The 15,131-nt window shown below is 51.2% G+C and overlaps 1 protein-coding gene across 10 annotated transcripts in view; it reads right to left on the bottom strand.

The window, feature by feature from the left end:
• Window positions 1-15,131, bottom strand: part of GTF2IRD1 (GTF2I repeat domain containing 1) — a 148,561-nt gene that overhangs the window by 13,532 nt on the left and 119,898 nt on the right. The gene's annotated exons all lie outside the window — the stretch shown is intronic.

Genomic DNA, 15,131 nt, shown 5'->3' with positions numbered 1-15,131 from the left:
AGCCCATCCCACATTTTTTTATCAGTGTCCCCAGCACAGGCCCTGTGTTGGGCACAAAACAACCTAAAGAGAAGAGGCAGGGCTGCTTCCCTGAGGGGCTCCCAGCCAGAGGGGGTGTCATCTGGTCACTAAAGTACAACAGGACACACTTAGGAGACAAGGGGCATGAATGAGGGTGCCCACCCTATGTGGGCAAGTCTGGGGAGACCTCCCCCAGGAGAGAAGGATGCTTGAATGGGCTCTCAAGGCCTGACATGGTGGCTCATGCCTATAATCCCAGCACTTTGGGAGGCAGAGGCAGGCAGATTACTTGAGGCCAGGAGTTTGAGACCATTCTGGCCAACATGGTGAAACCCCATCTGTACTAAAAATACAAAGATTAGCTGGGCATGTGGCCGGCACCTGTAGTCCCAGCTACTCAGGAGGGTGAGGTAGGAGAATCGCTTGAGCCTGGGAGGTGGAGGTTGCAGTGAGCAGAGATCACGTCACTGCAGTCCAGCCCGGGAGACAGAGACCTGTCTCAAACAAAAATGAAAACAAACAAACAAAAAATGGGCTCCAAAAAGGCAGGTAGGAGTTTGTGAAGGACGGAGTGGCAGTGGGAAGCCACCGGGACAGAAGGACCAGCCATGCATAGGCACTCAAGCGTGAAAGATCTCATGTTGGCTGGGTGCGGTGGCTCACGCCTGTAACCCCAGCACTGAGGGAGGCTGAGATGGGCAGATCACCAGAGGTCAGGAGTTCGAGACCACCCTGGCCAACATAGCGAAACCCCGTCTCTACTAAAAATACAAAAATTAGCCGAGTGTGGTGGCGGGCACCTCTAATCCCAACTACTCAAGAGATTGAGACAGGAGAACTGCTTGAACCCGGGAGGCGGAGGTTGCAGTGAGCTGAGATCGCGCCACTGCACTCCAGCCTGGGCAACAAGAGCGAAACTCTGTCTCAAAAAAAAAAAAAAAAAAAAAGAAAAGAAAAGAAAAGAAAAAAAGAAAAAGATCTCATGTCCTGGAAGTGGCTGAACTTTGGGGTGGTATAGGGGAGATGACTGATGGGCCTAGTGGGGTCCATGCGCAGGGGCCGGTGTGACTGTGCTGGGTTGTTGGAAATCCCCTGACCGCTCGCTGACCAAGGTCTGTGAACAGGAAACAGACCGTGTCTGGGAGTGTGGGGGCCGTGCATTCTCCCTGCTCACTGCCCAGGTAACCGTCACAGCCTATCTGCTGCTTGAGCCCTGGTGTGCTCTGCTCTCCCCTCCCTGTAGCCTAGAGGAGCTGCTGGAGTCAGTTAGCCCTGGAGATGGGGCCTGAGCTGGGCTGTAAGGCTGAGGGGGGGTTGGGCTGGAGATGGGGTCTGGGGCAGAGCTCTGCAGCAGCCTGTGGGCTTGTGCCAGGGTTGAGGACGGGGCTGGGATTGCAGGAAGGGTGGTTCGCATGTCCAACAGGAAATCTCCTCTCTGAGAAGCGTGGGGTCACATGGGCTGGGCCTCTTGGGGCAGGCGGGTTCGGTAAGGGTGAGATGTTGTGGGGTAGAGCTAGAAGCAGGCAGGGAGCCAGGGCCGGATGATTCAGGGCAGAGCAGACTGATGGGTCTTTGGAGCAAAATGACTCCTGTTTTTTTTTCTTTTTGTTTTTCCAAGACAGAGTCTCACTCTGTTGCCCAGGCTGGAGTGCAGTGGCGCGGTCTCGGTTCGCTGCAACCTCTGCCTCCCAGGTTCAAGCCATTCTCCTGCGTCAGCCTCCTGAGAGCTGGGACTACAGGCGCCTGCCACAACGTCCGGTTAATTTTTGTATTTTTAGTAGAGATGGGGTTTTGCCATATTGGCCAGGGTGGTCTCGAACTCCTGAACTCAGGTGATCTGCCTGCCTCGGTCTCCCAAAGTGCTGGGATTACAGGCGTGAGCCACTGTGCCCAGCCTGACTCCTGTTTTTTGAGACAGGGTCTCACCCTGTTTCCCAGGTTGGAGTACAGTGGTGCCATCATAGCTCACTGCAGCCTTGAACTCTTTGGCTCAAGCAATCCTCCCCACTCAGCCCCTCAAATAGCTGGGGCTCCAGGCATGAATCACCATGCCAGACTAAGTTTTTTAAAAATTTGTTGTAGAGAGAGTCTCTCTCTGTTGCACAGGCTGTTCTCGAACTCCTAAGCTCAAGCGATCCTCCTGTCCGCAGCCTCCGAAAGTGCTGGGATTACAGTTGTGAGCCACTGTGTCTGGCTCTTTTAATCTTGAAAACTCTGGGAAGAGCTCACTTCTGTTTAGGAGGCTGCCTTGGGAACTGCATCTCCTGGCCTGGTGCTCTGTGCTGCTTAGAGTCTGCTGACCCCGTCTGGGTGGCTTGGCCTCCCGTGCGCAAGCTGCCAGAATGGAGGCCCTGTTCCCCATGTGGGGGTTGCCCCAAAGAGCAGGGAGCTTCCCACAGGACAGAGGCTGGGCACCTGCTTGGCCTGGTTCCTCCTTTTCCCAGGGCTCCAACACCCACCACCTCAGGTCCTCCCAAACCCTGCAGGTCCCTGGCCTGGTCCGTCCACACCCACACTGAGGAATCTCCGCACATCTCTGAGTTGCTGATCTGTCTTCAGGCATGTCCTGCCAGCCCCCCTGCGTGCCCAGAGACACTGCAAACATCAGCCATTCCAGACAACATCCTCCTCCCGTGTCCCTATCTCGTGGAGTAATGCCTCTAATTCAGCCACACAAAGACCCCACGCTCCACATCCCCTAGAACCCTCGTCTTCTCCTGTGACCCAACACGGGCCTTCCTTTCAGGACTAGGATGTGGGAAGAATCAAGGCCACCCTTGTCCAAATCCGTGCAGACAACAGTGATGGAGTCCGGGGCCCAAGGACCAGCTCCTAGAGCCTGCAAGGAAGCAATAGCACATTCCATCTGTCCCCATGCCACTGAGGAATCTTTGGTGGCAGGATGCTCAGCAGGCATGGCCGTGCATACACAGAACAGAGAAAGGATGGCCTGGATCACACACATCACTGTGTGCAGATGCTTTCCTAGACACTGCAGCCAAAGACACAGAGGCTCAGAGAGGTAAAGAAACTTGCCCAAGGTCACACAGCCTCTAAACACCAGGAGTACTCTGTGTCGACCCCAAAGCCCTGGTCTTTCCACTCTACCATGAGCCCTGGGTTTCCTGAGGTCTCAGATTCTTCTACAGTTTATTTCTTTTTCTTTTTTTTTTTTTGGAAGAGTCTTGCTCTGTCACCCAGGCTGGACTGGAGTGCAGTGGTGCAATCTTGGCTCACTGCAACCTCTGCCTGCTGGGTTCAAGTGATTCTCCTGCCTCAGCCTCCCGAGTATCTGGGATTACAGGCACCCACCATCACACCTGGCTGATTTTTGTATTTTTAGTAGAGATGGGGTTTCACCATGTTACTCAGGCTGGTCTCCAACTCCTGGCCTCAGGTGATTCGCCCACCTCGGCCTCCCAAAGTGCTGGGATTACAGACGTGAACCACCATGCCCAGCCTCCCCTACAGTAGCTGTAGAAAGAAGGCTTAATCTTTAAGATAGTTTCCTCTAATCTGTTGCTCTCAGCCCACAATGCCACACCTCTGTCTTCTCCTGTGTCGGGACAGAGCGAGACTCAAAGTCAGAGCTCTACGAAACCTGCAGGACAGAAAGAAGCTTAGCAGGCCTCTTAAAGACGAGGCCCAGACCGGGCACGGTGACTCACGCCTATAATCCCAGCACTCTCAGAGGCTGAGGCAGGTGGATCACTTGAGGTCAGGAGTTCTAGACCAGCCTGGCCAACATGGTGAAACCCCGTCTCTACTAAAAATACAAAAAATTAGCTGGGCGTGGTGGTGCATGCCTGTAATCCCAGTTACTCAGGAGGCTGTAGCAGGAGAATCCCTTGAACTGGGAGGTGGAGGTTGCAGTGAGCTGAGATTGCGCCACTGCACTTCCAGCCTAGGCGACAGAGCAAGACTCTGTCTCAAAAAAAAAAAAAACAAACAAAAAAAAACAAACAGGCTGGGCGCGGTGGCTCACATCTGTAATCCCAGCACTTTGGGAGGCCGAGGTGGGTGGATCACCTGAGCTCAGAAGTTCGAGAACAGCCTGTCCAACGTGGTGAAACCCCATCTCAACTAAAAATACAAATATTAGCCAGGCGTGGTGGCAGGTGCCTGTAATCCCAGCTACTCCGGGGGTCGAGGCAGGAGAATCGCTTAAACCTGGGAGGCGGAGGTTACAGAGAGCCAAGATCGCGCCATCGTACTCCAGCCTGGGGGACAAGAGCGAGACTTCATCTCAAAACAACAACAACACACAAAAAACCCAAACAAACAAAAAACATGGGACCCCAAACTTACTATGCCAAAGGGAAATGTTAAGCTTGGGAACTGAGTCACGCAATAGCCTTTTGTTCCTAAACAATGGCTGCAAGATAGAAGGCCACCTAGCTCCCCTGGTGGCCTCCCTCACCCTGGCCATGTAAATTCACAGCTTATCTTCACAGGCAGGGGACAAAGATAAGAATAGAAATCATTGCTCTGTCTACCCAAGACAAATGCCTATATGACTTCCTCTACTCTATTTACTTTATCTTATGTAAAAGGCAGATTTACTGAGCACAGGATAAATACATCATTAACTATTCCTCTTCCCCCTTTATTTTTTTATTTTTCGAGACAGAGTCTCCCTGTTTTCCAGGCTGGAGTGCAGTGGCATGATTTTGGCTCACTGCAACCTCCGCCTACCGGGTTCGAGTGATTCTCGTGCCTCAGCCTCCAGAGTAGCTGGGATTACAGGTACCTGCCACCACACCTGGCGAATTTTTTGTATTTTTAGTAGAGATGGGGTTTTGTTATGCTGCCCAGGCCAGTCTCGAACTCCTGACCTCAGGTGATCCACCTGGCTTGGCCTCCCAAAGTGCTGGGATTACAAGTGTGAGCCACCGTACCCAGCCCCTCTTTCCCCTTTAAATACCAAAGTCCTCAAAACTCTGGAAAAAAGCACAGGCCACAGACCCTATTGCAGCTTGAGTCTCTTTTTCCTGGCTGTGTCCTCCACCATGGCAAAATAAATCTTTAAATTGATTGAGACCTGTTTCAGGCACTTTTGGTTTACATGGCCCACGGGAGTCTATAGCAGGGATCCTGACCCAGCTGGGAGTCAGGGAGGACTTCCCAGACGAGGTGACCACCACACGGGGCCCAAAGCTCCAAGGATGTGGGCTCATCTGCACGCTGGGGCTCATCACACGGACCTCCAAGGCAGTTGTGAGCGGCGAGTAAGACACAAGGAAACTTGTAGTATCCTGTGATTTCAGGTGCTCAACATGCTTTAGCCAATCAGGAAACTTCCCCTCTTCCTTCCAAGTCTTGCCTGGTCTGGGAAGAAGTGCAACCCTAAACCAGGCTGCAGCTAACCAGGAGTGACACTACGGGGCAGTCGATAGGACACTATGGCAATTCTATATGGGGCACAGGTCCCAGGCGGTGGACCAGAAGTGGTGGGAGTGTGCATGTCAGGAAAGTGGGGCTGGGCTGGCTGAGGGGGCTGGCGGTTTGGGGAGGCGTCCTGACCACCTCCGGAGTGTGGGAGGGGTGGAATGGGGCTAAATGCCTTTGTCAATAACACCAAGAACTGGCCAGATGTAGTGGCTCATGCCTGTAATCCCAGCAATTTGGGAGACTGAGGCCACGAGTTTGCAACCAGCCTGGGCAACATGGCAAGACCCTGTCTCCACAAAAAAAAAAAAGAAAAAGAAAAAAAAAAAGAAAAATTAGCTGGGCATGGTGGTGTGTGCCTGTAATCCCAGATACTTGGGAGGCTGAGGTGGGAGGATCGCTTGAGCCTGGAAGGTCAATATTGCAGTACGCCATGATTGCACCACTGCACTCCAGCCTGGGTGACTAAGCTAGATCCTGTTTCAAACAACCAACCAAACAAAAATTAAAAAATAAAAAACAAGCTTGGCACATACTACGTGCAGACACTGTGCAAGGCGCACAATATACCTTGTCTGTGGGATTCTCTAGCTCAGTCAACATCAAGCTCAGGAAGAACACTGATTTTTCTCTGTAGCTGTTCTTGCATTTTCCTACCTCTTTCTTTTTATTTAATTTAGAGTAAAGAGAATTACGTGGTTTTTTTTTTTGGTAGAGACAGGGTCTTGCTGTCATTCAGGCTGGAGTGCAGTAGCTGGGACTACAGGTGTGGGCCACCACACCCAGCTAATTTTTCCATCTTTTGTAGAGATGGGATCTTGCTATGTTGCCCAGGCTACATTTTTTTAAATCGTGAGTTTTTGAAGGAAATGGAGTAGGGGAGGCTCTGGTGGGAGCTGGACTGGACAAGCCCCTGCTTGAATGCCTGCATACAGTGGGGAAAAGGGGGATCCCCAGGGCCAGGGATGGGGAAAGTCCCTGGCTCATCAGACTGGAAGGCAATCTTGATTCTAATCCCTAATGCTGTGTGGTGTATGGAAAGTCACTCAACCTTTCTGAGCCTGTTTCCACATTCCTCAACTGGGACTCTGGGCCTGCTGGATCTAATCTCACATATCAAAAAGCACTACAGGCTGGGCACAGTGGCTCATGCCTGTCATCCCAGCACTTTGGAAGGCTGAAGTGGGAGGATTGCTTGAGGCCAGGAGTTCAAGACCAGCCTGGGCAACAGAGGGAAACCCTGTTTCTACCAAAAAAAAAAGAAAAAAATGCTGGGCATGGTGGTGCACACCTGTAGTCCCATCCCAGCTCTTCTGGGAACTGTGAGTGCACCAGAGGCAGCTCCTTGGGCACATAAGTGACTCACTGTCTGGGAGGGAACCTGAACCACAGGTGAAGACCAACTCCCCTGTCCCCTGCCATGTCTGGGGACCTGACACTGGGTTTGTGTCTGTGCTCTAGCCATGCCCTGCAGGGGAAAGGGCAACGTCTCGATCTGAACAGATATTCCTGTTGGGCTCTGAGGTGTGCAGGCTGGCACCAGTCTTGCCCGACAGGAATCGTGGCCCCCGCTGCAACCGAGACAGCTCGCCCACGCACCCTGGTTAGCCCCGAGGGAGAATGCTAAGATCCTTGCTAACCCAGCTGGCCCAGCCAAGCTTTATTTATTTATTTATTTTTTTGAGTTGAGATGGTCTGGCTCTGTTGCCCAGGCTGGAGCGCAGTGGAGCAATCTCAGCTCACTGTAACCTCCGCCTCCTGAGCTGAAGCCATCCTCCATCCTCAGCCTCCTGAGTAGCTGGTGCTACAGGTGTGTGCCACTATGTCTGTCTAATTTTTGTGTTATTTGTAGAGACAAGGTCTCACTATGTTGCCCAGGCTGGTCTTCAACTCCTAAGCTCAAGCAATCCACCCACCTTGGCCTTCCAAAGTGCTGAGATACAGGCGTGAGCCATCGTGCCCAGACCAGCTGAGCATCTCGGAGAGCTGCAGGTGGGGTCATGAGTCCTCTTTCCCGACAGAGCCAGGCTCCTGCCACCACCACCAGGTCGCCACCAGGGAGTTCCCCAAGGACTGCTGTGGGCAGTGGTGGCCTCAGCCTCAGGTGGGGCAGGGCAGCTCCAGCATGCCCGGTCACCTCTGAGTCTAATCTGCTCACGGGAAAAACACAGATCAGAGAACCGCCTCAGAGAGCTGCTGAGGACACTGCGGGGGCAGGAGCAATACCGGGCCCTGCAACGCCAGGGTCACAAGCCCAGTGGTCTACCCAAGACTGATTGCCTGGGTTCAAATCCCAGCTCTGCTATCAGCTCGCGACCCTGGGCAAGTCCCCGAACCACTCGATGTCCTCATCTGTAAAGCAGCAATGGGCCGGGCATGCGGTGGCTCATGCCTTTCATCCCAGCACTTTGAGAGGCCAATGTGGGTGGATCAGCTGAGGTCAGGAGTTCAAGACCAGCCTGGCCAACATGGTGAAACCTCATCTCTACTACAAATAAAAAAAAATTAGCCGGGCGTAGTGGCGGGTGCCTGTAATCCCAGCTACTTGGGAGGCTGAGGCAGGAAAATCACTTGAACCCGGGAGGCGGAGGTTGCAGTGAGCCGAGATGGTGCCACTGCACTCCAGCCTGGGCAACAAGAGCAAAACTCTGTCTCCCCCCAACCCCCCCCAGAAAAGGGGGTTTAGTTTACCGTCCGGAACACCAAGTCAGCAAACCTATTCTCGGGAGGACCTGCCTGAGCTCCCCTGAACCCAGGCTGGCTGTAAAGACACTCACAGTTGCAAACATTTCAGAGTGTTCTCTGTTTGGAAATGTCATAGTTAGGACTCAGTGTGTGTAGGGTTTCACCTTCATGTTTCTGCCCCCAGTGCTGTGCAGAAAGTCCTGCTGAAAGAACCCATCCCCGCAGCAGTGACCTCCTGCCCACTGCCCCTGGACAGTGACACCTTTGGACAGGCCTTCCCTTGACATTTTTCCTGCCCCCTCCTGCTCATTCTGTTCTCCGGTCTCCTCTCTCTCTTTAACGCTGCCTGGGCAACTCTCATCTTATCTTTACCAGTCTGCTGTCTGTTAGCCCAAGGAGTAACTGAATTTTGCCAAGGGGGAAAAGAAAAAAGACAACCAAGCTCACTGAATCACAGCCATACTATGTACACAATTTTAAACCAACTGGCTCGGGTGATGCCTGGGCTGGCTCCACGGCTCTCTCCCGGGGCAAAGTGCAAGAGCCCTGGCCAGCCCTGACTCTCCCCGCCTAGTTAGAGGACTTCAGCTCAGACTGACGATCTCACGTTGGTAATTACGACCATTCACAGCAGGGAGACGCAGCCAGTGAAGGGCAAGGGCAGCTTAGAGGGGAGAGACTGTGATCTGTAGCAGAAGCGTGGGATAATGGTCCTTCTCTCCCCTCCTGAACCACTTCACAGAGCCCCAACTCCCTGCCAGGCCCGGGCAGAGTTCACGGCTGCAGCGATTGCACCACTGCATTCCAGCCTGGGTGACAGAGCGAGACCCAGTCTCGAAAAAATAAAAAAGGTACATTCAGGTTCAGCTTTTAACACCTTGTAGGGCCTGTGCACAGGTTTAGCAGGAATTCCATCAGCTCCATTTCATGGATGAGATAACTGAGGCCTGGAGAGAGGAGAGCCAAGCTGCAGCGGGGCAGAGACCTGTGGACCTGTGCCCAGGCCAGTGCTCATGAGCCTGTGGTTCTTCTGCCATCCCAGACCTGCACCTGGACACTGTGTGCAGGAGGGACCCTTAAGGCTTGACCCATTTTGATCCTCCTTTTCCCCACTGATGCAGGCATTCAAGCAGGGGCTCGTCCAATCCATCCCCTACCAGAGCCTGCCCTATCCCATTTCCTTCAAAAACTCATGATTTAAAAAAAAAATGTAGCCTGGGCAACATAGCAAGATCCCATCTCTATAAAAATGGAAAAATTAGCTGGGCATGGTGGCCCACACCTGTAGTCCCAGCTACTGGACTCCAGCCGGAATGACAGCAAGACACTGTCTCTACCAAAAACCCATTTTACAAAGGGAACTGTAGTTTTTTTTTTTTTTTTTCTTAAGATGGAGTCTCGCTCTGTTGCTCAGGGTGGAGTGCGGTGGCGTGATCTGGGCTCACTGCAACCTCCGCCTCCCAGGTTCCAGCAATTCTCCTGCCTTAGCCTCCCAAGTAGCTGAGACTACCGGCACGAGCCACCACACTTGGCTAATGTTTGTATTTTTAGTAGAGACGGGGTTTCATCATGTTGGTCAGGCTGGTCTTGAACTCCTGACCTCAGGTGATCCACCTGCCTCGGTCTCCCAAAGTGCTGGGATTACAGGCATGAGCCACTGCGCCTGGCCTTCTTCCTCTTCCTTTTCAAAAAAAATTTTTTTTTAGAGATGTAGTCTCATTTTGTCACCCATGCAGTAGTGCGATCCTAGCTCACTGCAGCCTTGACCTCATCCTCCTGACACAGTCTCCTGAGTACATGGGCCTACAGATGCATACCACCACATCTGGCTAATTTTAAAATTTTTGTAGAGACAGGATCTTGCTATGTTGCCCAGGTTGATCTCAAACTCCTGGCTTCAAGCAATTCTTCCGCCTCAGCCTCCCAAAGTGTTGGGATTACAGGGGCGAGTCACCAGGCTGGGCCTTAAACTTTTTAACGGATCTATGCTTCTCCTCCTCTGCTTTTTTTTTTTTTTTTGAGACAGGATCTCGCTCTGTTGCCCAGGCTGGAGTGCAGTGGCATGATCTCAGCTCACTGCAACCTCTGCCTCCTGGGCTGAAGCGATCCTCCTGCCTTAGCCTCTTGAGTAGCAAGCATGCACCATGCCTGGCTAATTTTTTTGTATTTTTAGTAGAGATGGGGTCTTGCCATGTTGCCCAGGCTGGTCTCAAACTCCTGAGCTCAAGGGATCCTCCCGTCGTGGCCTGCCACAGTGCTGGGTTTACAGGCATGAGCCATCGTGCCCGGCTATAAGTGTTAATTGCATTCTTAGTAACAGCAAAACAATGGAAGCAGCCCAATCCCCAAGGAGAGGAGAGAGAGGAATTGCATCATGGTAAAATTCCACTCAATGGAAGATTATAGAGCCATGAGAACTAAGAGGCTACAGCTACACACTTCAGCATTATGTCAACCAAAGCTAAGTGGAAAACAGCAAGTCTCAGACTCTATTCAATAACACGCCTTTGTCATAAAAGTAAAATTATAGGCTGGGCGCGGTGGCTCATGCCTGTAATCCCAGCATTTTGGGAGGCTGAGGCGGGTGGATCATGAGGTCAGGAGATGGAGACCATCCTGGCTAACACAGTGAAACCCCGTCTCTACAAAAAATTAGCTGGGCGTGGTGGCGGGCACCTATAGTCCCAGCTACTCGGAAGGCTGAGTGAGGCAGGAGAATCACTTGAACCCGGGAGGTGGAGGTTGCAGTGAGCCAAGATCACACTACTTCACTCCAGCCTGGGCGACAGAGCGAGACTCCGTCTCAAAAAAAAGAAAGTAAAATTATAAGCAAAATGAAATAATTTTTGTTTAGGCAAACATTACATGCAATAAAATAATTTTTAAAAAATTAACCCATGAGCCTGGCATGGTGGCTCACACCTATAATCTCAGCACTTTGGGAGGCCGAGGCAGGAGGATCACTTGAGGGCAGGAGTTGGAGACCAGCCTTGGGTAACATAGAGAGACTCTGTCTACAAAAAAATTTAAAAGTAGCTGGTGCAGTGGCCCCCAGCTATAGTCCCAGCTACTCGGGAGGCTGATGTGGGAGGATTGTTTGAGCCCAGGAGTTGGAGGCTACAGTGAGCTATGTGATAGTGTCACTGCACTCCAGCCTATCTCTACAAAAGTAAAAAATAAAATATGAGCTGGATATGGTAGCACGTGTGCTTGTAGTCCTAGCCACTCGAGGGGCTGAGGTGGTAAGGATGGTTTGAGCCTAGAAGGTCCAGGCTGCAGTAAGCTATGACTGTGCCACTGCACTCCTGCCTGGGCAAGAGGGAGACTGTCTTTAAAAAAAAAAAAAAATTAAAAAAGAAATCAACCAGTGAAAAATGATTATATCATGGAGGAGAACAGGCATAGAAGACAGTTTTGGAAATTTGAATAAAGACCATGTATTAGATGACAGGGAATTATTAAGTTGTATAAGTACGATGATGCTATTGTGAGTATGTAAGATAACAGTGTTTTCTTAGGAGATGTGCATTGAAACATTTAGGCACGAAGAGTCAAGATGTTTGCACCTTATTTCAAATAGAGAAAAAGAAAGAGAAATTATGCGTGTGTGCGTGTGTGTGAGAGAGAGAGAAAGCAGGGAAAATTGGCAATATGCTAAGAATTACTGAACCCAGCTGGGCGCAGTGGCTCACGCCTGTAATCCCACCACTTTGGGAGGCTGAGGCGGGTGGATTGCTTGAGGCCAGGAGTTCGAGACCAGCCTGGCCAACATGGCGAAACCCCGTCTCTACTAAAAATACAAACAATTAGCTGGGATAGGTGGTGCGCGCTTGTAGTCACAGCTACTCAGGAGGCTGAGGCAGGAGAATTGCTTGAACTCAGGAGGCAGAGCTTGCAGTGAGCCGAGATTGCGCCACTGCACTCCAGCCTGGGCGACAGAGCAAGACTCCATCTCAAAACAAACAAAAAAAATGCCCAACCCATCACGGGCACTTGGTAACTCAGAGAATCTGAGATCTTCTGTGCCAGGCACTGCTCTTTGATCTTTGCATGGATTCATTCATCTAATCCTTAAAACAGGGGGCCGTGCTCAGTGGCTCACACCTGTAATCCCAGCACTTTGGAAGGCCAAAGTGGGCAGATCACTTGAGGTCAGGAGTTTGAGACCAGCCTGGGCAACATGGTGAAACCCTGTCTCTACTATAAATACAAAAATTAGCCAGGCATGTTGGCACATGCCTGTAATCCCAGCTACTCAGGAAGCTGAGGCAGGAGAATTGCTTGAACCTGGAAGGCGGAGGTTGCAGTGAGCTGAGATCGCGCCACTGCACTCCAGCCTGAAGACTCTGTCTCAAAAAAAAAAAAAAAAAAAGACAAGGAAATAGATTTTCCCCTAGAGCCTCCAGAAGGATCAGCCCTGCCGACATCTTTTTTTTTTTTTTTTTCTTGTAGCCCAGGCTGGAGTGCAATGGCACAATCTCAGCTCACTGCAAACTCCGCCTCCTGGGTTCAAGGGATTCTCTTGCCTCAGCCTCCCGAGTAGCTGGGATTACAAGTGCGCACCACCACACCTGGCTAATTTTTGTATTTTTAGTAGAGACGGGGTTTTACCACGTTGGCCAGGCTGGCCTCAAACTCCTGATCTCAAGTGATTCGCCCGCCTCAGCCTCCCGAAGTGCTAGGATTACAGTCCTAGCAGGTGAGCCACTGCACCTGGCCCCTGACACCTTGACATTAGCCTTGGAAGACTCATTTCAGACTTCTGACCTCCAAAACTGTAAGGCAATAAATTTGTGTTGTTTTAAGCCACTACATTTAGGTAATTTATTTATTTTTTTGAGACAGGGTCTCACTCTGTTTCCCACGCTGGAGTTCAGTGGCACAATCGTGGCTCACTGCAGCCTGACCTCCTGAGCTCAAGTGATCCTCCCACCTCAGCCTCCCTAATAGCTGGGACCACAGGTGTGCACTACGTGCAGCTATTTTATTTTTTAGAGATGGGGTCTTGCTATGTTGCCCAGGCTTGTCTCGAACTCCTGGGCTCAAGTGACCCTTCTGTCTCAGCCTTCCAGAGTGCTGGCGTGAGCCACTGGACCCGGCCTGTTTTAAGGCTTGAAATACCAGTTATAAATTCATGATTCCCCAAATCATATCTCAAGCCTGGACTGCTCCCCTGAGCCCCAACTTGCTTCCAACTTCGACTGGATGAGACCCCAGATTGAACACGCCTGATCCGCCACCTCCTGCCCCACCAGCTTCTCCTGCATCTTCCCTGTCTCCACCCACAGCACCTCTGTCCTTCCCCAAGTTCAGCCTGAACCTCTGAAGTCAAAGTCAGCTCCTCATTTTCTCACAGCTTACATCAGCACATTCTGTTGGCTTCAGCCAACTCACCTAAGAGTGGGTGACTCACCACCCCACTGCCGCCACAGGCGTCGCCTGGATTATTACAACCTCCTTATGTCTCTCCACCCTTGTCTGTCCTCAAGCCAGCAACCAGAGGGATCCTGTTAAAACAAGCTGGATCCTGTTACCCTCTGCTCAGAACTGCACCGACTCTAAGCTCACTCTGAGCAACAGTCAAAATCCTTATCTGGCCATGTACCATCTTCCCTGTCCATCTCCATCTCATCTCTCACTTCCCCTGACCTTCCTCCGATACCCTGGCAGGTGACCTCAGGGGCTTTGCAGCTGCTCTTCTCTCTGCCTGCAATGCTGTTCCCTGCTGCCCCTTCAGGCCTTTAAAACTAAGGCCTCCTTCTGGTCATCACCTAAATAATGTTGCAATCTCCTAAAAATAAATACAATTGCTCCCATGGTTTACGCTTTGCAGATTTTCTGTTTATCCCCCCGCCCCACCATGTAAGCTCCGTGAGGCTGGGTTTTTTTGTTTTTTTTTGTATTTTGAGACGGAGTTTCGCTCTTGTTGCCCAAGCTGGAGTACAATGGCGCAATCTCGGCTCACTGCAACTTCCACCTCCTGGGTTCAAGCGATTCTCCTGCCTCAGCCTCCCAAGTAGCTGGGATTATAGGTGTGTGTCATGACGCTGGGCTAATTTTTTGTATTTTTAGTACAAACGGGGTTTCACCATGTTAGCCAGGCTGGTCTCGAACTCCTGACCTTAGGTGATCCGCCCACCTCAGCCTCCCAAAGTGCTGGGATTACAGACGTGAACCACCGCACTCAGCCAGGTTTTTTTTTTTTTTTTTAATCAGTGTTGATTAAAAGTCCAGCATAGGCCGGGCACGGTGGCTCACATCTGTAATCCCAGTACTTTGGAAGTTAGAGGTGTGTGGATTACTTGAGCCCAGGAGTTCCAGACCAGCCTGGGAAACATGGCAAAACCCCGTCTCTACAAAAAAATACAAAAATTAGCCTGGCACGGTGGTGCACGCCTCCAGTCCCAGCTACTTGGGAGGCTGAGGCAGGAGGATCACTTGAGCTTAGGGAGGTTGAGGATGCAGTGAGCCGTGATCGTGCTACTGCACTCCAGCCTGAGTGACAGAGAGAGACCCTGCCTTAAAAAAAAAAATAAATAAATAAAAATTCCAGTATCTAGGCCCGGTGTAGTGGCTCACGCCTGTAATCCCAGCACTTTGGGAAACCAAGGTGGTGAGATCCCTTGAAGCCAGGAGTTCTAGACCAGCCTGGGCAATGAAGCAAGATGCTGTCCTACAAAAATATTAAATAAGAATAATGAGGCCGGGCTCAGTGGCTCACACCAGTAATCCCAGCACTTTGGGAGGTCGAGGCAGGTGGATCACCTGAGGTTAGGAGTTCGAGACCAGCCTGGCTAACATGGTGAAATCCCGTCTCTACTAAAAATACAAAAAAAAAAAAAAAAAAAAAAAATTAGCTTGGTGTGGTGGTGCATGCCTGTAATCCCAGCTGCTCAGGAGGCTAAGGCAGGAGAATCGCTTGAACCCGGGAGGCGGAGGTTGCAGTGAGCTGAGATTGAACTGCTGCACTCCAGCCTGGGCAATAAGAGCGCAACTCTGACTCAAAGACAAAACAAAACAGAAACAAACAAAAAGAA

This window comes from Gorilla gorilla, chromosome 6 (assembly GCF_029281585.2).
Source record: "Gorilla gorilla gorilla isolate KB3781 chromosome 6, NHGRI_mGorGor1-v2.1_pri, whole genome shotgun sequence".
In the NCBI taxonomy this organism is placed as follows: Eukaryota; Metazoa; Chordata; class Mammalia; order Primates; family Hominidae; genus Gorilla; species Gorilla gorilla.
This window is presented reverse-complemented; position numbering and strand designations above follow the sequence as displayed.